At 42.3% G+C, this 26,261-nt stretch overlaps 1 protein-coding gene across 2 annotated transcripts in view; it reads right to left on the reverse strand.

Moving 5' to 3' along the window:
* The window catches only part of cpne2 (copine II), a 264,882-nt gene extending 238,969 nt beyond the window's left edge, over positions 1–25,913 (reverse strand). For both annotated transcript variants that reach the window (XM_072547502.1, XM_072547503.1), the window contains exon 1: positions 25,560–25,913. The gene's annotated coding sequence lies outside the window, so the exon portion shown is untranslated. The remainder of the gene's footprint in view (positions 1–25,559) is intronic.
* Positions 25,914–26,261: the final 348 nt, after the last annotated feature.

Here is a 26,261-nt window from a genome sequence, read left to right on the forward strand (position 1 = left end):
CACAACCATCTTCCTATGTGCTAGGTATGACTCAAATCAATGGAGGGATTTACCCCCTTTCCCATTGACTTTAATTTTGTCAGGGTTCCTTGATACCCAATGTTGCCTCAATGTCAAGGGTGGTTACTTTCTCCTTACTTCTGGAGTTTAGCTTTGTACATGTTTGGACAAAGACTGTAATGTGGTCAGAAGTCAAATTGCTCTAGCAGAGTCCAAAATAAGCATCATGAGGAGATGTTCTTTATTCACTTGTGAGATGTAGGAGTCACTCCTTTGCTCATCATAATTGTCTATGAGAAGATGGTGGTGAGCTGCCTTCCTGAACTGCTAAAATCCATTCGGTGCGGGAGCAACCAAAATGCCATGAGGGAGGGTGATCCTGCTGACTACTGATGACTAAATCCCAAGAGACTGCACTGTCGACAATTTCTTACTTCACTTTGCTGATAGGAGACCGATGTGTGTATGGGACATTTCTGGGTAACTTTCCACATGGCCAGGCAGATACCAGTGTTGAGGGTGTTCTGCAACAGCTTGGCTAGGGATGCAGCAAGTTCTGGAGCTACATTTCTTCAGTACTATTGCTGGAATGTTGTCAGGATTCAGAGATGCTGTAGTATTCTGCTGCTTTTTGAAAGCAAATGGAGTGAACCAAATTGGCTGACAGGCATCTGTGGTGTTAGGGATCTCAAAGGAACCTGAGATGGATCATCTACTTGGCATTCCTGGCTGAGATGCTTGCAAATGTTTCAGCCTTGTGTTCTGTATCGGTGTTTTGTGAGTTTCTTTCTTTGAGAATGGGGATATTTATGCAGCCTCCTCCTCCAGTGAGTGACAGGCCTACAGGGTTTGGACCTGATCCATTGATTGTGCAATCACTTGGCCTTGTTTATTGATCAATGCTTCTGCTGTTTAACATGCAAGTAATTCCTATGTTGTAGCGTCACTGGGTTGACACTTCAATTTTAGCTAAGTACAGTATTGCTCCTGGCACGTCCTCCTGCATTCTCTACTAAACCAGGTTTGCTCTCCCACCTTGATGATAATGACAGAGTGGGGAATTTGCTGGGCCATGAGGTTACACATTGTGGTTGAGTACATTTCTGCTGTTGATGATGGCCCACAGCACCTCATGGAGGCTCAGTTTGGAGTTGCTAGATCTGTTCAAAAGCCACATCATTCACCACTCAATACCGTTGATGGTACAGTCAAGGTGAAGATGAGACTTTGTCTCCATAATGTCTGTTTTGCACAGATACATCTATGATAGGTGAATCTGTGAGGATGAGGCCAAGTAGGATTCCCAACTACCACAGGTCTATTCTAGCAGTTATGTCCTTTAGGACTTAGCTAGCTCAGTCACCAGTGATGCCACCTTTGGTGCTGGACATTGAGAATCCCCCACCCCAACCAAGAGTTCATTATGAACCCTTGCCAGCCTCAGAATACCCTCCAAGTATGTTCAATATAAGAGATCTGATTATCAGCCAAGGGGAAAAGGAGGGGGTGCTGTTTGGTAGTAATCACCTTGTTTGACTTGATGCTGTGAGACTGCATGAGATCTCAGATTAAAATGATGCAACTCCCTCCAAATGGTGTACCGCAGTATCACCACCTGTGGTGGCGGGCAAGACATAGAGATGGTGATGTCTGGGTCATTGCTTGCAAGGTATGTATCAGTGAGAACGTCCATGTCATGCTGTTGGTTGATTAGTCTGAGGATAGGGCACCAATTTTGACATTAGACCCCAGATGTTAGTAAAGAAGGACTTTGTCGCCTCAATACTGTTAACTTTGCTATTTGTTGTTTCTAATGCCTAGGTCAAAACTGAGTGGTCCATATAGCCCCCTAGAAGTCTTATAAGTTTCAGTAAAGGCCTATTATTATTCTTCAAAACTCCAATAAATACAAGCTCAACCTCTTCCCAGAACAAAATCCCTCCATATCAGAGATAAACTGAGTGACTGCCTCCAATGTCAAGTATTGTTTTCCTTCGATCTGGGGACCAAATCTATTCACAGGCTGCCAGGTGTGGTCTGACTAGTGCATTGTATGGTTTTAGCAAGAGTTCCCTATGGCCATGTTCCATTCCATTTGAAATAAAGGTCAAAAAAAGGGAAAATTCCATTTTCCTCCTGACTATCTACTGAACTTGGATGCTAGATTTCAGTAATTCATGAACAAGGAATCCCAAATTCCTCCACGCTGCAGTCTCTCTATTTAAATAATATTCAGCTCTTCTGTTCTTCCTGCTAACATGCATGACCTCACACTTTCCCACATTATATGAGAATTAGAGTTCCAAAAATGACGTGTATTGCGCTGGAAGCTACGTTGATGAAGCCTTTAGTGTGTGCACAGCGAACATTCACTGAACACATGTTGAGCAGGAAGATCACATTGTCAATCAGCATACAGTATTGATTTAATAACACAGTCATTTTGAAACTCAGTGCTCGGGACACAATTTTCCTCCCCAAATCTCAACAAGGAGCAATGTTTGCTCTTCAGTAAGGTTTGCTTTTTCAGTTAGTAAAGATAAGTTAACTGAAATCTGCCACTTACTGAAGGCACAAGTGCAAACATGGAACAGGACAAAGACAAATTCGCATGGGCTGTGAAAGTGACCACAGTCATGACCCCTTCTACAACTGACTCCTTCTGGAGTTGTGCTGGAGAGATTTATCAGTACATCAAGCTGGCCTTATTCTTTACACTGCCATGTTGAAGTGCTTGTCTATTTTCTCTGCAGCAGTATCTGTATGTGATCTCACTCTCTGCTGAGCTGCCACCTATTCCTTCCTTGCCATCTTCCCTGGTCACAGTCCACTTGTGCCAACTGTCTTACCACCTGCAGATTCCACTTGTTCCATCCTTAAATGTATTCATTGCATGTGTGCGTGTGCATGTACAGGTCATTCTGCTATAATACAAATTTGCAATAATGAGATCAACAAATTGGGAACAGTGTTTCAATAGCGAAACCTTCAAAGAATGCATTGATTATAATGAGATTCCGGCCCCATTCGTTTAAATGGTGCAGCTATTACACAATTTTCTTACAACATGGGATTGCCCGAGATCAAAACTACCACGTTATAGCAGAACTGACTGTATTTTAGTGCCTTGGAATGAGGGTGACATTTGTTCATAGCAAGAACTTGTGTGGCATCTTTATCTGTAGGACGGCTGTTGTGCCATTGCTACCACACGGATCTGGCTAACCAGGAGGCTCACCAACTTGTCACAGGCACAACAAAAGGATTGACCTATTTATTTACATCTTTCATGGCCATCAAATTCTAAAGTGGGACTTGAACCCAAAGAAAGGCACATTACCCAATGCACTACAAGACTTACAATGTCAGCACTGGAACCAATGGCTAGGCCGGCAGTTATTACCCATTCCTAATTGCCCAGAGGGCAATTGAGAGTCAACCAAATTGCCATGGGCTGCAAGTCTTATGGAGGCCAGGCTAGGATGACAGCTTCCTTCCCCAGAGGTGATGCAGATAGGTTTTTCAGACAATGGATGCATGGTCATCAGCAGACTCTTAACCCCAGATCAACCATGGTGGGATTTAAACCCAGAGTCTAGAACATTACCTTGGTCTACTGGGTTAACAGCCCAGTGACAATACCACCAGGCCATTACATTCCTTGATACTAGCCAATTGCCTGCATAACATCAAATAGGTGAGAAGCAGATTGAGACTCACACTCAATTAGGGGCTATCCAATTTAACCCCCAGTACTTTAAATTGCATTGTTTTCATTTAAGGAAACTAAGATGTCAGGTTCTGCTGGGTTACAGCTGAGACAAAAAAAGATTTTTAACAAAGTACAACACATGCCCATTGTGAGCCAGCTCAGGAGATAATGAAATGCCTTGCAATAGACCAAAACATCCAAATGGATTTCACTGAAGATTCTCCATGTTTGCCACTGTATAGAATAACTCTGTGCCTCCGTCTGCTTAGGTAAGCCTGTCTGCACACTATTTTACAAAAGCATTCAGTGCAAGATGGAAATTATAAATCGCTTTAATTACATAGTGAAATAAAGTAAACAGGACTGGGCAGACTGCAACCCAATCAGCTGCAGACAACATGTCCTGACTTATACACAAGCATTATGCTGTAACCCTGTAGGTAGCACATCACTCTCAACTTGATGAAGAAGGAAACTGGTAATTAAATAGAAGTGCAATCACCACTTAATGTTTGATCACTTTTGGCCTGGAAGGGCATCAGAAACAGACTGGCCTGTTCATGCATGCCTGCACATCATCAGGAATATTTTGCTTTGCATGTGTGGCTTCCTTCATTTGTTTTATAAAACTTCTCCTTCCCCTGTTATTCATTGTCTTTTACTGTATCACCCAGTAATTTTGTATTTCTCCTTTCTTGCACTCGGACCAGTTTGAAACGTTTGTATCTACTGCATTGTTTTTTTACACTTTATCTCTTGCTCTTTGACCATCACTTCTTATCTTATTTTCACACATGGCAAAGATTATTTTTAGGACTCCCCTGAGTGAATCAAAGAAAAGCAAGTTGAAATACAGCAAGAAAGGTGTACAGAAAATTCACAGAGCGGGTGTCAGGCTGCTATAATTCAACAAGCCGTTGTTTTAGTCTGGAAAAACATTTGTATAAACTCACCTTGCATGCAGATGGTACATGCAGATGGTACACGAAGTCCACTTGTTCCATCCTTAAATGTATTCATTGCATGTGTGCATGTGCATCTTGTTCATTTAGCAGTGAACATAAGTATTGCAGGATGGAGTTCTCTATGGCCTGTCCTTTTAAATTTACACCACCATGCTCTCCCAACTGTCGTCCACCTATTTGTATTTTCTGGTCTTTGTGGTAATGTGCCATTAAACCTTGATGGCTACAGGAAGAAAATATCGAAACCCAACTGGATCAATCTGGAGCTATTGACAACGCTGATTTGGTATCTATTCACCAATGAGGTAACAGTACAATTGTTATCAACTGTTCTTTTAGCTCCAGCTCACAAAATTCAAACAGGACAAACCAGTTACAAATGCAAGTGGAGTTTTCAGCATTTGGGCCATTAGTTTAGACATTCTAGGTCTCCTAACCCAAAGTGCATTCATTTCAGTCCTTACAATATTGGATCAGGATTGCCAGTGTTGGAACCAAACTCAATAGCAGTGGAGAGTTTACAAGCTGTGAATTTACCATTGAATTACTTTCATCTGTAGGTTGTTTTAAACTTCACTGAAGAAGCCTCCAGATCCATAAGCCGACATGACAAAATGCCTCAATTTGTTCAGTCCTAAAGATTCAGTCTCCTGTGGCTTCTCAAAAGTAATTTCCTTTCTGAGAAACTTTTGCAAAATTATTGCAACAGGAATGAAAAGAAAACCAGTGCTCAAAGCTTTGTGTTTTGTAGACTCATACACATCTACAGCAATGGAAAAAGGCCCTTTGGCCCATTCATTCAGTACCAGTCAAAAACAACCAAAATGTAATCCCATTTCCCAGCATGTGGCTCACTGCCCTCTAAGTCTTACTTCTTACATATTACAGTGTACTTACAACTACAATGGCGACAAATGTTGGGTATGTGGTAGTGTCAGAGTTTTGTCACCAGATTAGCTTAGATTACTTACAGTGTGGAAACAGGCTCTTCGGCCCAACAAATCCACACCGACCCACCGAAGCGCAACCCACCCATACCCCTACATTTACCCCTTATCTAACACTAGGTGCATGGCCAATTCACCTGACCTGCACATCTTTAGACTGTGGGAGGAAACCGGAGCACCTGGAGGAAACCCGGGCAGACACGGGGAGAATGTGCAAACGCCACACAGTCTCAAAGCCTGAGGTGGGAATTGAACCCGGGTCTCTGGCACTATGAGGCAGCAGTGCTAACCACTGTGCCACCGTGCTGCCCCTACCAGCAATCCAGGAAACAGAAATTCAAATCCCAGTACACTTGGAAAACTTGAAGTTAGCTTTAATTTTTAAAAGTTGAGGAATAAAATGCTGGCCTCAATAACAGTGATCATTAAACAATTTGACTGTTGCAAAAACCCGACTGGTGATAACTATGGCCTCCAGGGAAGGAAGCCTGACCTGGGTATCCTTATATACAATCACAATACTAGTATTGATGCTTAATTGCTTTCTTAAGTGATCAAGGACATTATTTAGTTATATTTCAAGACATCAGCAACTCACAACCACCATGCGCATTGAACAAATAGGCACTGATTAAAAAGTTGAGAAAATTGCATAAGCCTGGCAACGAGGAGCTTCTCAACATCAAGAGCAAGTAGTCCCATTTTCCAAACAAGCACCAATTTCAAAATGATATTGTTGGTAGTGAGCAACAAAGGCCAATTGGCATGCATGAACATCTCATTATTTGCTACTCTGACCTCAACGATATGCAGTTTCTCATTCTTCCACAAAACTGCAAAGAAACTAGCTGTTGACCATTCCAGATATGAAAGTCTGGGCAGTTACTTGGAACATCCAGTTCACTGAACTTACTCTTCTGGACCTCCAGCTTGGACACTAAGCACCAATATCTCAGGACACACCATGGCAGCAACCATGCACATTTAGTGGGATCCGGAATGTACCAACTTCACCAAACCCTTGTGGCACACCTCTACTCCCCATGCCCAATGGACCTGCAATTCAGTGCTGCACTTTGGAGTGCACCAACATCTTTCATTGCAATGCTGCTGCAAGGACACTTTGCAAGGGACAGACACCCAGCTCATGCATCGGAGCATGGAGCATCTTAGCAATCCCGTGTGCTCTCTTAGTGCAGATTTGTTTTGCACCTATGTGGAAGCTCATAGAATTCCTGTCTTGCCTTGTTTTACTTTACCTTTATCTTTTTGCACTTGTCACCTCAGCCACAACTTAAAGGCTGACAGTACTCCGGGCTCCGGCCCGAAATGTCGATTTTCCTGCTCCTCGGATGCTGCCTGACCTGCTGTGTTTTTCCAGCAATACATTCTCAACCCTGATCTCCAGCATCTGCAGACCACACTGTCTCCTAATACTTCTATCTTGCCTTGCCTTTCAGATAGAAATCCATGCTCATCAATCACGTGTGTGAGAGGGGTGCTGATGAGGGGCATATAGGGGGTGTGGCACGTAGAAAACCATGCTAGGGAAAACAGAGAGAAATCCTCCATGCAACTCATCAAGTACCACACAGCCAATTTGTTGTACAATTCTGCCCTACCCCACAATCACTAGAGACAGGCAAAAATGCTGGCTTCATCCTCTATGGCCACATCCTAGGAGCAAAATAGATAAAGTTGGGGTACAATTGTTTCAGTAATATTGAACTGCAGGATATCACAATTATTCGATTGACCACTGTAGCAAATTGTTAGCAGGTTAATTGTACAGGGATAGGCCGAGTTTACTTGCTGGTATGTGACCTCAGTTCAGCACTCACTGGGATACTTGGGGTTCCCAGTTTAGAATTAATTGACACCTCTTATTAAAAGTAAAGATATCAAAGTTAATGTTCAAGTGAATGTTGCCTGGAGTGTGTGAATTTGAACAGGTATCCAGATTGGCCTCCATTCTCCGTACAGTGGGTTTATTCTATCCTTGGGCAAAATTGCGAAGATGCTGATAGAGCACTGACACAACCAATGATCAACATGGAGAAAAAAAGGAAACCGAAGAAGAAAATCACAAAACAAGTCCTCTGTTAGAGTATTGCCTAAAGTGAAAGTGGAAATGGCTTACATAATGATCACTCGGGAGATATGAACTGCTCAAACTTATAAAAATGATAGACAACAGAAGTAAAATGCATCAATTTTTGGATGAGGGATTAATACATACTACTCACGTACTTCAAGTATATCCCCTTTAAATTTACTTTCTCTTAAAAGTTGGTGAGAAATTCTAGGTTGGGATTTTATTATATTGGAGAGTGTGCATGAAAGATTTACAAGGATGTTGCTGGGACTGGAGGGTTTGAGTTATAAAGAGAGGCTGGATAAACTGCGATTTTATTCCCTGGTGCATAGGAGGTTGAGGGGTGACCTTAGAGAGGTTTATAAAATCATGAAACACATGGATAAGATGAATAGCAAAGGTCTTTTCCCTAGGATGGGGGAGTTCAAAATTAGAAGACATAATTTTGAAGGTGAGAGAAGAAAGGTTTAAAAGGGAGCTGAGGGGCAACTTTTTCACACAGAGGGTAGTGCGTAAGTGGAATGAACTGCCAGAGGAAGTAGTAGATGCAGGTACAGTTAGAACATTTAAAAGACATTTGGACTGATACATGAATAGGAAAGGTTTACAGGGATATGGGCCAAGTGCGAGCAAATGGGACTAGTTTAGTTTGGGAAATTTGGTCAACATGGGTGAGTTGGACCAAAGGGTCTGTTTCTATGCTGAATGCCTCTATGACTCTATTATCAATTGTAATTGAAACATTCTATTTCACTTCATTTGCCATTGCATGTTCCTTGTAAGAACAACAATGATCTCTGCTTTACTACTAATTAAATGTAACTGTGAATGACCATCATGTCTGTAATCCTGGACCTCTGCACCCATTGTGTCATGTAACCATATTTGTTCAGATTTTGATAATTCATATTTATTGCTCTACTTTAGACTAGCACTTGTGCTTCTCTAGTGCACCTTTCATGCTGTCAGGATGACCCAAAGCACTTTACAATTAATTAAGTAATGCTGAAATCTCATGGAAGTGTAGAGTTGGAAATGTGACCACCAGTTTGCAAACAGCCAAGTCCATGTGATAAATGATCAATGATATTTTTCAGAGCTGGATGTTTCTTTTAAGATCCCTTGAATTGGCTGCTTTTCACTGAACACAACTTATTGTAGACTGAGAGACAATACATTTCATTGTCACAAGAATTTTCATTAGAAACTCTTCAGTAATGATCACAGATGAGAAAGCTAAGTGCAGGGGAACACGTTTATGAGGGGTGCCTCACTGAAACCTGTCAAACTCTCACAGGACGAGACAAGGCAAATGCAGAGAGGATGCTTCCAATGACCAGTAAGCCTAGAATCAGGGGTCACAGTCCAAGGATACAGGTAGGCCATTTAAGACTGAGATGAGGAAAAGTTTCTTCACCCAGAGAGTGGTGAGCCTGAGGAATTCTCAGGCACAGAAAGAATTTGAGGCTAAAACCAGGTGCTCCGGTTTCCTCCCACAGTCCAAAGATGTGCAGGTTTAGTGAATTGGCCATGCTAAATTGCCCATAGAGTTAGGTGCATTAGTCAGAGGGGAATGGGACTGGGTGAGCTACTCTTCGGAGGGTCGGTGTGGACTTGTTGGGCCGAAGGGCCTGTTTCCACACTGTAGGTAATCTAATCTAATATAGTTCCTGGAGTTAAAGGGATCCAAAGGGTATGGGGAGAAAGCGAGAGCAGGAATAATCAGCTGTGATCATATTGAATGGTAGAGCAGGCTCATAGGGCTGAATGGTTTACTCCCTGTTCCTGTTTTCTATGTTTCCTGAATGTCTATAATTAAGACAAAGACCAAAGTAATAAATTGAAGACAAAACAAAGGGATAAAACAGAAACAGACAAAGTAAACAGGTCAACATTAGTGACAAAGAAAGAAATGGAACAAAGGATGTCAGATGTATAGGAGAAATATGGGTCATCAAAAACAAGAACAAAGTAGGAATGATATATCTGTTACTAAAGAAGTGAAGGAAAACTCCAACTAAAGAAAAAGGCGTACATTAAGAACTTAGACACCAAAGGAGGGGATGACATGAGGGAATTCGAAAAGCTTATGAAACAATCAAAGAGAAAGGATCAGAAAGTGAAAAAACTAAACAGCAAAGCATTTTACAGTAAGAAAATAATAATAAAAACTGATGGGGATAGAGCCACGAAGGGATACATACAATAAACTCAGATAACAGCAATGAAATACCACAATTATTAAATAGTGACTTCGTTTATCAAGGACATGGGCATAAAGCTATCAAAACATTTGAAATAGAAGGGTCTGGGTAGCAGATAATTGATAAACTAAATCAAGCATGAGAGAATAAATACCCTGGTTTGCGTGGATTATAAGCACACATATTACAAGTTAAGAAAATGATCAAAGCTGTATTATTATAACATAGAAAAAACAATTAATTAGAAAAGGGGAGAGTACCATAAGATGGGTAGACATCTAATGCAATTCCTATAAAAAAGGGATGCAAGAATAAGTCAAAGGAACTATAGACGAAATAGCTTATCAGTGGCAAGAAACATAATGGAATCTTTATCTGGAGGTGCAATAGGAAAACCTGAAGATACAATAAAAAAATTTCAAAAGGAAAGCTGTGCTTAATCAACCCTTACTGATTCCCCGAATCATACAGTAGATGCCAATCTTTCCAGATAACCACATGTTAATGGCTTCTCTTCCCAGTTATCACTCAGGTCCAAATAGACTTATCCTTGGCTGTCCCCTATTTCCTATCTATATTGCTGCCCTTGGCAGTAATATCTGAGAAGAAACTCTTACAATGCCAAGCTTTACCTCACAATCATTTCACTTGATATCTCACCATCTCTGATTTGTCACATTTTGTTCAAATCCAGTACTGCATGAGCAGAAATACCTTCCAACTTGAAAACAATTAGGAAGACTAAGGCCATTGTCTATGGTCCCCATTACAAGCTCTATTCTCTGACTAGTTAATCCTGGCCAATTTCTGAGAAAAGCCAGATCATTTGCAATCTTGGCATCCTGTCCCATCCTAGGATGTTCTTCCAACCACATATCCGACTCCATCCCCAAAGACTGCCTACTTCCACCTCCAGAACATCACCTGACTGCATACAACTCATTTGAGACAACACAAATCCAGCTACTACTTCCAGAGTTGACTAAGGCTGCCCGTCCAACTTGCATTTTTCATAAACTTGAGTTTAGCCAAAACTTTGTAAAAACAAGGACTGCAGATTAGAGTGGTGCTGGAAAAGCACAGCATCCAAGGAGCAGGAAAATCAACATTTCGGGCAAAAGCCCCCCATCTATTCCTGATGAAGGGCTTTTGCCCGAAACATCGATTTACCTGCTCCTTGGATGCTGACTGACCTGTTGTACTTTTCCAGCACCGCTCTAATCTAGACTTTAGCCAAAACTTTGTTGCCCACATCCTAATTTACAGCCAGTTCTTTTCACCGCCCCTCAGCCTTATGTTGACTTAGATTGAATTCTGGTCAGGCAATGTTTAAATTGTAACATTTTCAGCCAGGATTTCAAATCCCTCTGTGGCCTGAAATATCTACATTCTTCCCATTTTGGTCTCCTGCACCTCATTCCATTATAAATGACTCCTAGGGCATGAGCTCTGGAATTCCCTTGCTAAATACCTCAGTGAATTAAAATGTTATTACTATAGGTGATCTATTCCTACATAAAGGCTGAATTCTACATTTCTTTTGATATTGGGAATGAGCAAAAAGATAATTGAAAGCAGTCCTGATACACTTTGACTCTTAATGAAATGCTAAGACTCAATGATGGACATAAACAGGTGAGCAAAAAGTACTCACAGATGAGAGTGAGTGATGAGTATTTCAAGGTGACTATGAAAAGCAACACAGATCTATGGTACAAAGCAGAATCATATAATGAAGGCATCGAGTGACTCATTAAAGGTGAGGGTTTAAGTCCCCTTGAAAACCAATGAATCAGAGATTTTCCATTTTGCAAGGAGCTCTTTACTGTTACAATCCCAGGGAAAGAATCCTTTAGTTCAAACAAATGCACTGCTATTTTGCCAGAACCAGCACATTCATCATGGTTAACATAGGTTCAGGGACAATGGGACTTACATATTGAGCATGGGTTAATACAAGTCACCATTTACATAAACCAACATGAATTTACTTTGTACAATTCAAAAAAAGCTACTTTTTTTTTGTTTATTCACAGGACAAGGGCATGCTGGTTTGACCAGCATTTATTGCTCATCCCCAATTGCCCAGAGGGCAGTTTAAGAGTCAACCATACTCCTGTGGGTCTGGACCAATACGTAGTCCAGATCAGGTGAGGGTGGCAGTTTTCTTCCTTACAGGGCATTAGTGACCAAGATAGGTCCTTCAAACAATCAGTAATGGATTTGTGGTCATTAGACTTTTAATTCCAGATTACTATTAAATTCAAATTCTACCATCTGCCACGGCAGGATTTGAACCCAGGTCCCCAAGATAGAGTCAAGAATCCTAGAGATGTACAGCATGGAAACAGACCCTTCGGTCGAACTTGTCCATGCCGACCAGATATCCCAACCCTACCTAGTCCCACCTGCCAGCACCCGGCCCATCTCCCTCCAAACCCTTCCTATTCATATATTCGTCCAAATTCCTTTTAAATTTTGTAATTGTACTATCCTCCACCACTTTCTCTGGCAGCTCATTCCATACATGTACCAGGGCTCCCCCATGCCAGGGAAAAGACTTTATCTATTTATCCTATCCATGCCCCTCATGATTTTATAAACCTCTATAAGGTCACCCCTCAGCCTCCGACACTCCAGGGAAAACAGCCCTAGCTTAATCAACCTCTCCCTATAGCTCAAATCCTCCAACTCTAGCAACATCCTTGTAAATCTTTTCTGAACCCTTTCAAGTTTCACAACATACTGTCGATGGAAAGTGAGGACTGCAGGTACTGGAGATCAGAATCAAAACGTGCGGCGCTGGAAAAGCACAACAAATCAGGCAGCATCCAAGGAGCAGGAGAGTCAACGTTTTGGGTATAATCCATTTCTGATGAAGGGCTTATGCTCGAAGCATCGACTCTCCTGCTTTCTGAATTAATAATCTAGCATTAATACCAACAAGCCATCGCCTCCCCTAAATTATCACCATTGAACTAATTTAGTTTTCAAACAGATTGTAAAGTCCAGGCTGAGTGATGATCAATTAATCTTCTATCTGAATATGGATTGATTTAACAGAAGGTAATCAGGACGGTCACTGGACTTGAAACATCAATTTTGCTTTGTCTCCACAGATGCTGTTGACCAGCTGAGTTTCTCCAGCAGTTTCTGTTTTTGTTTCAGGAATGCACTGACTATTACAACATGCAAATAACACAGCTGTAGATAATAACATAAATTAAGCCACAGGACAGAGGTTGCTGCTATTTATTGGTGAAGGTTCCCTAATTACAGTCATAGAGATGTACAGCATAGAAACGGATCCTTCGGTCCAACTCATCCATGCTGACTAGATATCCTAAATTAATCTAGTCCTATTTGCCAGCACCCGGCCCATATCCCTCTAAGCCCTTCCTATTCATGTACCCATCCAGATGCCTTTTAAATGTTGTAATTGTACCAGCCTCTACCACTTTCTCTGGCAGCTCATTCCACACGCGCACCACTCACTGCATGAAAAAGTTGTCCCTTAAGTCCTTTTTAAATCTTTCCATTCTCACCTTAAACCTGTGTTGGATTTCCCCCACCCTGGGGAAAAGTCCTTGTCTATTAATTCAATACATGTCTGTGGGATTTTATAAATCTCTGTAAGGTCAATCCTTAGTCTCAGACGCTCCGAGAAAATAGCTCCAGCCTATTCAGCCTCTTCCTGTAGCTCAGTCCATCCAACCCTGACAACATCCTTGTAAATCTTTTCTGAAACCTTTTAAGTTTTACAACATATTTCCAAAAACAGGGAGAGCTGAATTGCACACAGCATTCAAACTGTGGCCTAACCAATGCCCTGTGGAGCCACAACATGACCTCAGAACTCCTATATTCAATGCAATGACCAATAAAAGCAAGCATACCTAACTCCTTCTTCACTATGCTGTCTACCTGCAACTCCACTTTCAAGGAACTATGAACCTGCACTCCAAGATCTCTTTGTTCAGCAACACTCCCCGCACCTTAAAATTAAGTGGATAAGTTCTGCCCTGATTAGTCTTACCAAAATGCAGCACCCCACATTTATCTAAATTAAACTTCATCTGCCACTGTTCAGCCCATTGACCCATCTGATCAAGATCCCATTGTAATCTGAGACAATCCTCTTTGCTGTCCACTATACCTCCAATTTTGCTGTCATCTGCAAACTTACTAACTATGCCTCCTGTATTCACATCCAAATCATTTATATAAATGACGAAAAGTAGTGAACCCAGCACTGATCCTTGTCACATATTGCTGGTCACAGGTCTCCAACCAGAAAAACAACCCTCCACCACCACCCTCTGTCTTCTACCTTTGAGCCAATTCTCTATCCAAATGGCTGGTGCTCCCATATAATATTTTTTTAAAAACACACAGCGCCCTTTATAAAATCAAATCCAGCTTTGTTTGGGTGCTCAGATAACAGAATGAATGTTGTCAACAGAGCATTTTTGCAAACAAAATTATCTATATAATAATAGAGACTACACTTCAGAAACCATTGGACAGCAAGTACTTAGCACATTGATTAGGCCACTTTTGGAATACTGGATTCTGCTTTCCTTATTTTGGAAAGATGTTTGAAATTTGAAAAGTTTCAGAAAAGATGTAAAAGGATGTTGCTAGGTTGGATGGTTTGAGCTATAGGGAGAGGCTGAATATGCTGGGACTGTTTTCCCTGGAGTCTCAGTGGTTGAGGGGTGACCTTATAGAGGTTTATAAAAGGGGCATGGATCGGGTGAATAGAGCAAGACCTTTACCCCAGAGTAGGGGATCCAAAACTAGACGGCACAGTTTTAAGGTAAGAGGGGAAATATTAAAAAGAGACCTAAGGGGCAACTTTTTCACACAGTGGATGGTGGGTGTATGAAATGAGCTGTCAGAGGAAGTGGTGTAGGCTGGTACAATTACAGCATTTAACAGTCATCTGAATAAGTATATGAATAGTAAGGATTTAAAGGAATATGGACCAAATGCTGACAAATGGGATAATTTTGAAATCTGATCAAGATGGATGAGTTGGACTGAAGGGTCTGTTTCTGTGCTGTACATCTCTATGACGATGACTGCACTTAAGCATTTTCCAATATATTTGAGAAGGTGCCATTTAAGTACAAATTCTTTCTGTCACACAGCATTCTATGTCACACACACACGTACAAATACATACACCAAGTTTTCAAAAAAAGTGAAGCATTCATAATCAGTGGAAAAAAATAAATAAATAACATTTGGCTATGGCTATTCCATTTGCACACACATAATGGATGCACAACTTCAACCAGATCATCAGATACCTCCACACCATGCTAAAATATCACAATCATCTGGACTATTTGGTTTCATCTCAATTTTCAGGATCTGAATAGGGCCAAATGGATGGTCTGTATTTAGCTGAACAACCAATGCACTCACACGCAATGGAATTCATGGACAAATTCTGGTCATAGGTTTTTGATAGAGTGTTTTGGTTGTGTACCAAGATAGTCAAACCTCCATAACTTGTTCTCATTTTCCAGATAAATAAAAGTAACAGAAAAGCCAATTTTTTTCACTCAACAGATGTGGGCATCGCTGGCTAAGTCAACATGGATTGCCCAGGCAGTAGTTAAAAGTCAACCACCTTACTCTGTGAGTGGAATCACATGTAGGACAGATTTCTTTCCCTAAATGAACCTGCACATTTTTACATTTTTTAAAAATTCCAAATCTTCATTAAATTCAAATTTCAACATCTGTCATGGTGAGTTTCATACCCACAGCTTTGGTGTGCGTCTCTAGATCGCTAATCGAGTGACATTATCACTACAGTACCAGCACCTACCCAGACCCCTCACTCTCCCTCAACTGCAAGGCTGTGAAGAAAGCATGAGGAAAACAAAAGAAAAAGCACCAAGAGAGAAGGGTAAGGAGAAAGAGAATGATATGTGAGAATCATGAAGATCTCTACCTCCACATATCCAGTGGGAGAAAGTGAGGACTGCAGATGCTGGAGATCAGGATCGCGAGTGTGGTGCTGGAAAAGCACAGCCTGTCAGGCAACATCTGAGGAGCAGGAGAATCGACGTTTCGGGCATAAGGCCTTCATCAGGAAATGATGGGCTTATGCCCGAAGCGTTGATTCTCCTGCTCCTCAGATGCTGCCTGACTGGCTGTGCTTTTCCAGCACCACACTCTCAATCCACATATCTGGTGCTCTGAAAGTTCCTAATATTACTCCAAGCCATAAGCTCACTTATTTGTTTACATTATTTAATGCTGAGAAATACATTTGGCATTTAAAACATGCAAGAAGATGCTGGGTCGCCTTCAGGTCCCCATGTGACTCCAAGAGTGAAACTTTGTTGAGAGCTGGAGAGCCAGTGAGAGACATCAGCTTTCCCTTTATGGCAAGGCTAGCGGAATCAGACATCAACCAGACAGTGGCAAGGCCACCAGCAGGCCTTCCCCTGGCATCAACCCCAGAGGACTTGCCCATTTGAGCTGCCTGTCAATTGGCCCAGCAGCAAGGCAGACAATGAGTACTACATGAAAACACTGAGCAGAGTCTCAGGATTGCACAGTGGCCCAGGGTTTGGAGAGGGTGGAGAGGTCGTTTCACAAGTTTGGGTGGGCGGAGTATTGGAAAGGGTGGTTCCTAGTGGGCACACCAAGGTGGTCACATGGTTGTTGACACAGTGCACACAGAATGACAACATGCCCACCTGCATCTGGGATCACATCAGAAGGACTGCGATGAAGTCCTTACGTGGCCATTAATTGGCCAATTAACAGCCTCAGTTGGAATGGTTGACCATGCACCTTCCTGCACAGAATTTAACCCTGGCAGAGATGGGACTGTGGTGCCGCTCAGGTTTGAAATAGGACCTATCTTCCTACATGCCCTTCACATCTCTAAGGTCAGCACCAATAAGTGAAGGCTCCATCCAAACAAGATGGTCAGCCTCTAAACCATGACGGAGGTTCAGCAGGAGGATTTTCTTCAAAAACCATTTTATACCTTTTTTTTAAATTGGAGGGGCATTGCAATGCCTGTTTTCATATAACAACAAATTGCCACGCTTCTACATGCCAAATAACCTGTTCGGCTGAAAATACCTCTTTATAAAGTTCTGGGGAGATGCAATTTCAGTTGATCTAATAAGAATGGAAGAAAGTAGCACTGACATCAGCAGCAGTAAGACTATATGTTCAGATTAGATTAAAAGTGGACACCTGCAGTGTTAGTATTGTAATAGATTTTATATATAAACCACAGCAATACTAACACTGTAGAGTTGTCAGGGCTTAAAAAGCTGAAAGTAGCGAAGCTTTAAATCAATGATACATCCTTCTATCAGTCAGTGAGAAACGAGCTGGATAATCGAGCTTTTTCAGCATCCAATTAGCACTGTTTCACAAAGGCATTGAAAGACAGCTGCCAGTATGGAACTGCCAGACTACCTGTGTCACACCATCACCAACTTGATTTATATTTATAAACCCACAAAATTAAACTTGTTCACAGAGCATCAACTCCTCCCTACAATCTGGAAAATCTCTCATGTTTGTCTCAACCAGGTTCATTACCCTGTTCAGATTCTGAAGATTCAACTCTCACATAGTTTTATAGAATACCAGATAGTTAACACTTTTTACTCGATCTTAAGTATGAACTATCTTGCATACTTGGATATACACTTGGAGTGCAGGACGCTTCCCATCCCTCCACTTGAATATATATCCATAACAGTGAACCCAAACCCCACTCTAATTACTCCCAGCACCTCCTGAGTAAGGGGCCCATGCTGAAATTATGCACTCAATATCCTCTAGTAACTTACCCAACTGATCAAGTTTGTTTAACACCCTGTAAACAGTGGGTAATGGCAGGCTCCCTAACAGTGCTGATGGCACAACCGAAACTCTTGTGTTCAGCCAATAACCACAGTGATGCTTTTCAGCAGGTACTACGAACATTGAAAATACAAAAAAGGAGCAGAAATTGGCCTTTTGGTTCCTTGAGCCTGCTCTGCCATTCAATAAAAACAGAGCTGTTCTGAATCCTACAGCCCCAGGTAATTGTTGATTCCCTTCTGAAATTAGAATCACTGAGAATCAGGAATGGCTATCTTTGGCCCCTCATGCAAAAAAGCGACTGCACAATGGTACAGTGGCTAGCACTGCTGCCTGTTAGTACAAGGATCCTGGGTTCAATTTGTTCCGTGGCTGGGTAAGTATGAGATTCACTCAGAGCTTTCAAAAGAAAGGTGGACATGTTCTTGCAAATAGAAGGAAGGGTTTTGGTTAAAATTCGTTCTTGGGATTTAAATATCACTGGTTATACCCAGGGACAGTGAAAGGGATGGCAATATAATTCCAAATCAGCATCAGTGCCTTAGATAAAGAAAGGCCACCATGCATCTGATACCTTTATACTGCTGGGTGTCCTATGTTACAGGGCATTTATGAGCTGCCATGTCTTTTGGAGCCTACGCAGGTCAGAAATGATTTTAGTCACTTAGTTTTTTTTTCACTAAATTGCTCCAAGGATCTTTCCAAAGTTTAAAGGAAGGAGTATATATCTGAAAAGGAGAATTTTTATTCTCTCCATGGGTGCTGTCTGACCTGCTGCATATTTTCCTACTTTTTGTCAGATGTTCAACAGCCTCAAGTGTTGCTAAAGCCAATTTTGCATCTTTTCCGGTGATTGGGATGTTCATTTCCATTAAGTGGAAATTGCACAATGTATAGATTAGTTGATCCTCTCGGGACTCTTTTTCAGAACTGCCCGTACTGTTTGATGAAACAATACCGTTCAGTGTGGATTCATACATCTCTATGACTCTATATGTTGTCACCAGATGTTGAATTATAACCTTACCCTGCTGTATACATCTGTTTGCAAAGCACAGATTCTCTTGGTCAGTGTGCACTTGAACAATTCTACTATGTGAAGCAGATCATTTTGTTCAGGAAAAAGTCAGTGAGGAAACAAAAAATATATAATTTTACATTTACACAACATGAAATTACATGTTTCTGAAAATATTATGTTCGCCTGCAATTTTCTCAGGGCAAAACAGCTAGTCACAAGTGCCAATTTTTTGAATACTTCCAGCGGCTCTACCCAAAGTGTAAATGTGAAAATCTGGTGGCAAGATGCCAACTACAACTATTCTGCAGCTGGCACAGCATGAGACAATGGATGAACTCTTCCTTGCTGCTGTTGTACACATAGCATTCAAAATATCATTAGGGAATTGAATTTGGATACTACATGGAAGCTGTTTAAAAAAAACTTGTTGTCTTATGGTGCATTTATTTTATAACAGTGACAGTGAAACACTGATTGGTTGATGTTTTCCCACAGAACTCCGGTTTTCTCAGTATAGAGAGGCAGCAGTCATAGAGTCATAGAGGTGTACAGCATAGAAACAGACCCTTCAGTCCATCCTATCCATGCCAACCAGACATCCCAACCCAATCTAGTCCCACCTGCCAGCACCCGGCCAAAATCCCTCCAAATCCTTCCTATACATATACCCATCCAGATGCCTTTTAAATGTTGCAATTGTACCAGCTTCCACCACTTCCTATGGCAGCTCATTCCATATACGTACCATCCTCTGCATGAAAAAGGTGCCCCTTAGGTCTCTTTTACACCTTTCCCCACTCACCCGAAACCTATGCCCTCTAGTTCTGGACTCCCCCATCCCAGGGAAAAGACTTTGTCTATTTACGCTATCCATGCCCCACATGATTTTATAAACCTCTATAAGGTCACCCCTCAGTCTCCGACACACCAGGGAATACAGCCCCAGCCTGTTCAGCCCCTCCTTATAGCTCAAATCCTCCAACCCTGGCAACATCCTTGTTAATCTTTTCTGAACCCTTTCATGTTTCACAACATCTTTCCGATAGGAAGGAGACCAGAACTGCACGCAATATTCCAAAAGTAGCCTAACCAATGCCCTGTACAGCCACAACATGACCTCCTAACTCCTGTACTCAATACTCTGACCAATAAAGGAGACCATACCAAATGCCTTCTTCACTATCCTATCTACCGGCGATTCTACTTTCAAGGAGCTATGAACCTGCACTCCAAAGTTTCTTTGTTCAGCAACACTCCCTGGGACCTTACCATTAAGTGTATAAGTCCTGCTCAGATTTGCTTTCCCAAAATGCAGCACCTCACATTTCTCTGAATTAAACTCCATCAGCCACTTCTCAGCCCATTGGCCCACCTGATCAAGAACCCATTGTAATCATACGTAACCTTCTTCAATGTCCACTACACCTCCAATTTAAGTGTCATCTGCAAACTTACTATCTTTCCCTCTTATGCTCACATCCAAATCGTTTATATAAATGATGAAAAGTAGTGGACCCAGCACCGATCCTTGTGGCACTCCACTGGTCACAGGCCTCCAGTCTGAAAAACAACTCTCCACCAACACCCTCTGTCTTCTACCTTTCAGCCAGTTCTCTATCCAAATGGCTAGTTCTCCCTGTATTCCATGAGATCTAACTTTGGTAACCAGTCTCCTATGTGGAACCTTATTGAACGCCTTACTGAAGTCCATATTGATCACATCCACTGCTCTGCCCTCATCAATCCTCTTTGTTACTTCTTCAAAAAAACATCAAGTTTGTGAGACATGATTTCCCATGCGCAAAGCCATGTTGACTATCCCTAATGAGTCCATGCCTTTCCAAATATATGTAAATCCTGTCGTTCAGGATTCCCTCCAACAACTTGCCCACCACCGACATCAGGCTCACTTGTCTATAGTTCCCTGGCTTATCCTTACCGCCCTTCTTAAACAGTGGCACCACGTTTGCTAACATTCAGTCTTCCGGCACCTCACCTGTGACTATCGATGATACAAATATCTCAGGAAGAGGCCCAGCAATCACTTCGCTAGCTTCCCACAGAGTTCTCGGGTACACCTGATCAGGTCCTGGGGATTTATACACTTTTATGCATTTCAAGACATCCAGTATTTCCTCCTCTGTAATGTGGACATTTTTCAAGATGTCACCATCTATTTCCCTACATTCTATATCTTCCATGTCTTCTTCCACAGTAAATACTGATGTAAAATACTGGTTCAGTATCTCCCCATCTCCAGCGGCTCCACACAAAGACTGCCTTGCTGATCACTGAGGGACCCTATTCTCTCCTTAGTTACCCTTTTGTCCAAAATGTATTTGTAAAAGCCCTTGGGATTCTCCTTAATTCTATTTGCCAAAGCTATCTCATGTCCCCTTTTTGCTCTCCTGATTTCCCTCTTAAGTATACTCCTACTTCCTTTATACTCTTAGGATTCACTTGATGCATCCTGTCTATAGCTGACATATGCTTCCTTCTTTTTCTGAACCAAACCCTCAATTTCTTTAGTCATCCAGCATTCCCTATACCTACCAGCCTTTCCTTTCACCCTGACAGGAATATACTTTCTCTGGATTCTTGTGATCTAATTTCTGAAGGCTTCCCATTTTCCAGCCGTCCCTTTACCTGTGAACATCTGCCTTTTGAAAGTTCTTGCCTCATACTGTCAAAGTTGGCCTCTCTCCAATTTAAAACTTCAACTTTTAGATTTTTAGGTCTTTTTAGGTCTATCCTTTTCCATCATTATTTTAAAACAAATAGAATTATGGTCGCTGGCCCCAAAGTGCTCCTTCACTGAACCTCAGTCACCTGCCCACCTTATTTCCCAAGAGTAGGTCAAGTTTTGCACCTTCTCTAGAAGGTACATCCACATACTGAATCAGAATATTGTCTTGTCTACACTTAAATTCCTCTCCATCTAAATTCTTAACACTATGGCAGTCCCAGTCTATGTTTGGAAAGTTAAAATCCCCTCCCATAACTACCCTATTATTCTAACAGATAACTGAGATCTCCTGCCAAATTTGTTTCTCAATTTCCCTCTGACTATTAGGGGGTTTAATAATACAATCCCAAAAAGGTGATTATCCCTTTCTTATTTCTCAGTTCCACCCAAATAACTTCCATGGATGTATTTCCGGGAATATCTTCCCTCACCAGGACAAGTTAAATAAAATATCAAAAGCAAGCTGGACGCTCAACAGAACTTTTAAAAAAAACTTAACCTTGCTGGAAATCTAAAATCTAAACAGTGGAACGATACAGCAGATTGGCAGACTCCAGGGAGTGAGCAGAGAACATAATACTTCTCCATAGGCTTTCCAGCAGGATATAAAGAGTGACCACTTTCCTTTTTCAGCATTTGCTGCTCTAAAATTATACCAGATTGTTTGATGAGGTGTAAGGGACACCCAACTGGATTACACAAGTAGAATCAAAGAATCCCTACAACATAGCAGCAGGCCATTCAGCCCATCAAGTCCACACCAACCCTCCAATGAGCATCCCACCCAGACCCACCACCCTACTCTATCCCTGTAACCCTGCATTTCCCATGGCTAACCCGACTAGTCTGATTTGGAGATGCCGGTGTTGGACTGGGGTGCACAAAGTTAAAAATTACACAACACCAGGTTATAGTCCAACAGGTTTAAACCTGTTGGATTATAACCAACTAGCCTGCACATCCCTGGACCACTATGGTCAATTTACCATAGCCAATCCACTTAACTTGCACATCTTTGGACTGTGGGAGGAAACAAGAGTGCCCAGAGGAAACCCACACAGACAGAGAGAATATGCAAACTCTACACAGACAGTTGCCCAAGGGTGGAAGTGAACCTGGGTCCCTGGTGCTAAACACTGAGCCACTGTTCCAGTCTAGTCCAACAGAAATTTGACACACACTCTATACTGGCAGTCCACTGCAATGAAAAGGAATACTGCACTGTCAAAGGAATGGTAATCTTCAGGTGAAACATCAAATCTAACAGAGTCCATGATGTTATTTTAAACAGAAAAAAACATTTTTCTGGAAAAGCCAACATGGTGCAAACTCTTTCAGGTCTTGAGAAAGACAATCACACACATGGGGAACCATAGAACAGCATTTGCAGATGACTAGTCCAAACCTACAATGACAGTCCTGTTTCTGCCTTGTGTTTAATGATTCTGACATTTACATTGGCCAGATCTTGACTCGTAGGTTATCTTAGATTATAAATGTCAACAGACTTTATTGGCTGGAAAGAGCTTTGGAAAAATCCTGAGATCACCAGAAGCCCTACATAAAATGGAATCTTTTGTTTTAAAACAAGTAACAGTATTGAGACTCCAGATGGGTATCTTAAAACTGCACACTTGCAAGAAAATAGTTTTTTGGATCTGTCCCCTCAGCTCCGCAGAGTAAATCTCTCATTCTTAAAAGGTGTGCAGTACATTCTGTACATCTGTATCTGACATTAGCCCCTCACCCCAAGCAAATAGTGAGAATGATAAATGTTCAAGTAACAATTATGGTTTTCAATAGATAAAGCAATGGGTAATCCTACAATGCAAACAGGACAAGTAGAAAGTCCACAATAACCTTTTAGTAAAGTAACTCATGGCTGTGGAGGGTGGAATTTAGCAATTTAAAGCAATATTGACAAATAGCCTGTTCCTTTAATCAGACCCCGTTCCATGAACTCACTCTGCCTTAGTCCACTGCTGCAGATTTTTGAAATTTATTTTGCACAAGTTGTGGGGCAGCACCTCATTGCTTATCTCACAGCGTTGCTTCCCTTGCTATTTAGTGGTCAAAGTTATATCGCATAACAAAGGAAAAGAAACAAAACCAGTGACCTTTATGTGCTTACATACAGGGCTGACCTCATTCAGTGTCCATGGACCCAGTCTGCAAAGTTCACCAACTAAGCACTGCAGAAGCCCAAGCAACTTATCACCACATTGATAGTTTAAATGTTTTCAGAACCCATGACACAAATGGAGAAAGACCACAGTCCAAGGTCTTACTGCCAAAGTATGATGGATGTTCGTTCAAATACATGTAAATAGTACTTTGCATAATTAAGAAATGCCTTCAGATCTATTGTAATTATCGAGAAAGTGAACCTCCAATTGTCCTTAATATGCCAAGAATGTACAGAACAGAACTGCTTTAAAAACTGTGTATGTACATAAAGTTTTTTTATGAAATAAAACATACTTTTGCAAATCAAAAAGGCTCAGATAGGTCAGTGAGTGCTGGCTGTAAGAATCTACCTTTTTGTGGCATTCAGGAAGAAAACCGGTCTGAGCTGAATAGTGAAGAATGTGAGGATTCTGAACGTGCCCAAACAACACTTAGAGGGAAAGAGCAGTGATGATAAACTATCAAAGCTGTTCAGTGAAGCTCATGTCATTGCTGCTATAGGTAACACATTGAAATAGTTGAAGAAACAGATTGAAAAACTAAGTAACATATATGATGGGGGGGGGGGTGGCAATCGTTAGAAAGAACCTGTCACAACACAGACAACGAGACACAGCGTTGCAGACAGATAACACTAAAAGGGGGCAGATTGTGTGTTTTGCTTGATGTTGTTTGAGAGAGATAGGGTTGATCAGACATAGACAAATGCTCCTGCTGTGTCACTGGACATTCACAACCCCGAGAGAGATGACACTTCAGTTTGTCTGGGAGTATCCCAGAGTGCAGCCAGCATTTCTCCCAGTGTGCTGAGGACCTTCAGCCTGAGAGGAGAGTGTGCCCTCCCACTGAGCCCAGGGCTGCTGACAGTAACCTTTCAATAGCCCACTGTGAAGCGAGTTGCAGCTCTACCCCCATGACGGTTCGCCCAGGGAGAGCGGGTCGCTCTACATCTGCCCCTTTTGTCGCGGTGCAATTGGATGTGGAGAGAGCACTCGCTGTACACGGGAAGGAGGACGGAAAACTCAGGGAGCTCCTCAGCGACCAGACCGACGAGGGGGGGGGGCTCTCCTGTCACTGACTTCTCCCAATGGTCATCAAAACTATTCTCCCTCCCTCTGTCAAACCTCAACCCGGGCTCGCTGCTTTTATTTCCGCACCACGTCGACCAGCAGGACCTCTGAGGGGGTTAGGGGGTTGGGGAGGAATTTTGAATCCTGCAAATGGAGACCCTCTCGGGAGGAAGGGGCTGGTGTCCCAGTTGACCCTAGGTCTCTGTGCATTTAGCCACCTGCTTCCGGAGCTACGGGAAATCTGGTCGGTCTCCCGCCAAACCCCAACTCAACCCAGGAGGAGGGAGGGAGGGATCCCATCACCAGGACAGATGCCAGATATTGGATCCGCATCTGGTCAACCAAGTCCCTTCCTTTGGTTTGTTGGATGGAGTCACACTCCAGTGTTTGCTTGTTTTCTCTGTGCTAACGTACTGCATTGGTGAATATATTTTTACGAATAAAGTATATTTTTTTGAAAAAGAATATTGAGTCCCTTCTAAGTCCCATTTGAGGACCCAAATGAATCGACTCTCCTCACGATTATCACATAGTGGCAGGTGCAGTTAGAAGGACGGAGGTGGTTTGGATTTATAAATCCTGTGTACGGGTGATGACACAATGAAACGAGTTTGGAAATAGTACTGTGCAGGTCCAATGTAGGAGCCCAGAGCTCCTGAGGGTCCAGTTAATCGTTGAGACACACCGTCGGACCATCAGGAAGGATAGCAGCAGCCCCCGCTCGGCCATTCACACCCATGCTAGCTCCAACACCTTACCTGCGTTTTGGTTCAGCCGCTCTTGGTCCTGGGCTGTCCGCTCTCAGCAAGTTGCCCTACGCCCAGCAGAAGTTCAGAATGGAAGTTACATTCGCCAAAAGGTACGGGGCCGCCCAGCGCCCGAGCAGGAAGCGGCTGGGGGGGTGGGGGGAACAAAATCCACAAGCGCCCGAACTGGAAAATTCAGCCTGAAACAGGCGCTCTCAGTGCGAGGCAGCAGACCGGTTTACCATTGCCTCCACTCACTCACACTGTCAGCAAACTTCCGATCATCTTCACTCCCCTCTCCTCTCCAATGACAAATGTGTGTAAAACATAACACACACACCACATTGCAGCTGAGACTCCGCCTTGTTGTTGTTTTGAGTGAAGGACGTCCTCTGTTCACACGGTATAATCGGAGGTGCAATCCTGCTCTCCTGTGGTAAGGGGACGGCATTAGCTGCTCTCTCTCTCACACACACAAAGTTGGGTTTGTTGAGATGTCAGACAGCAAAAGCATCAACGCACTCTCGGGACTTAGTTACTGCGCTCGAGTTATTCTTTAAAGTCCATCTCTATACCAGAACATTGTAATGTGCTGTTTTCACCCGATATTCCGCACTGATTTTGCCCTTTCTGTTAATCTGGGGTGCCCCACAGGCAGCCTCATACAGGGCACCTCACACCTTCAATGTATTATCTGGATCAACATGGCACCTA

This window comes from Chiloscyllium punctatum, chromosome 26 (genome assembly GCF_047496795.1).
Source record: "Chiloscyllium punctatum isolate Juve2018m chromosome 26, sChiPun1.3, whole genome shotgun sequence".
Taxonomy (NCBI): domain Eukaryota; kingdom Metazoa; phylum Chordata; class Chondrichthyes; order Orectolobiformes; family Hemiscylliidae; genus Chiloscyllium; species Chiloscyllium punctatum.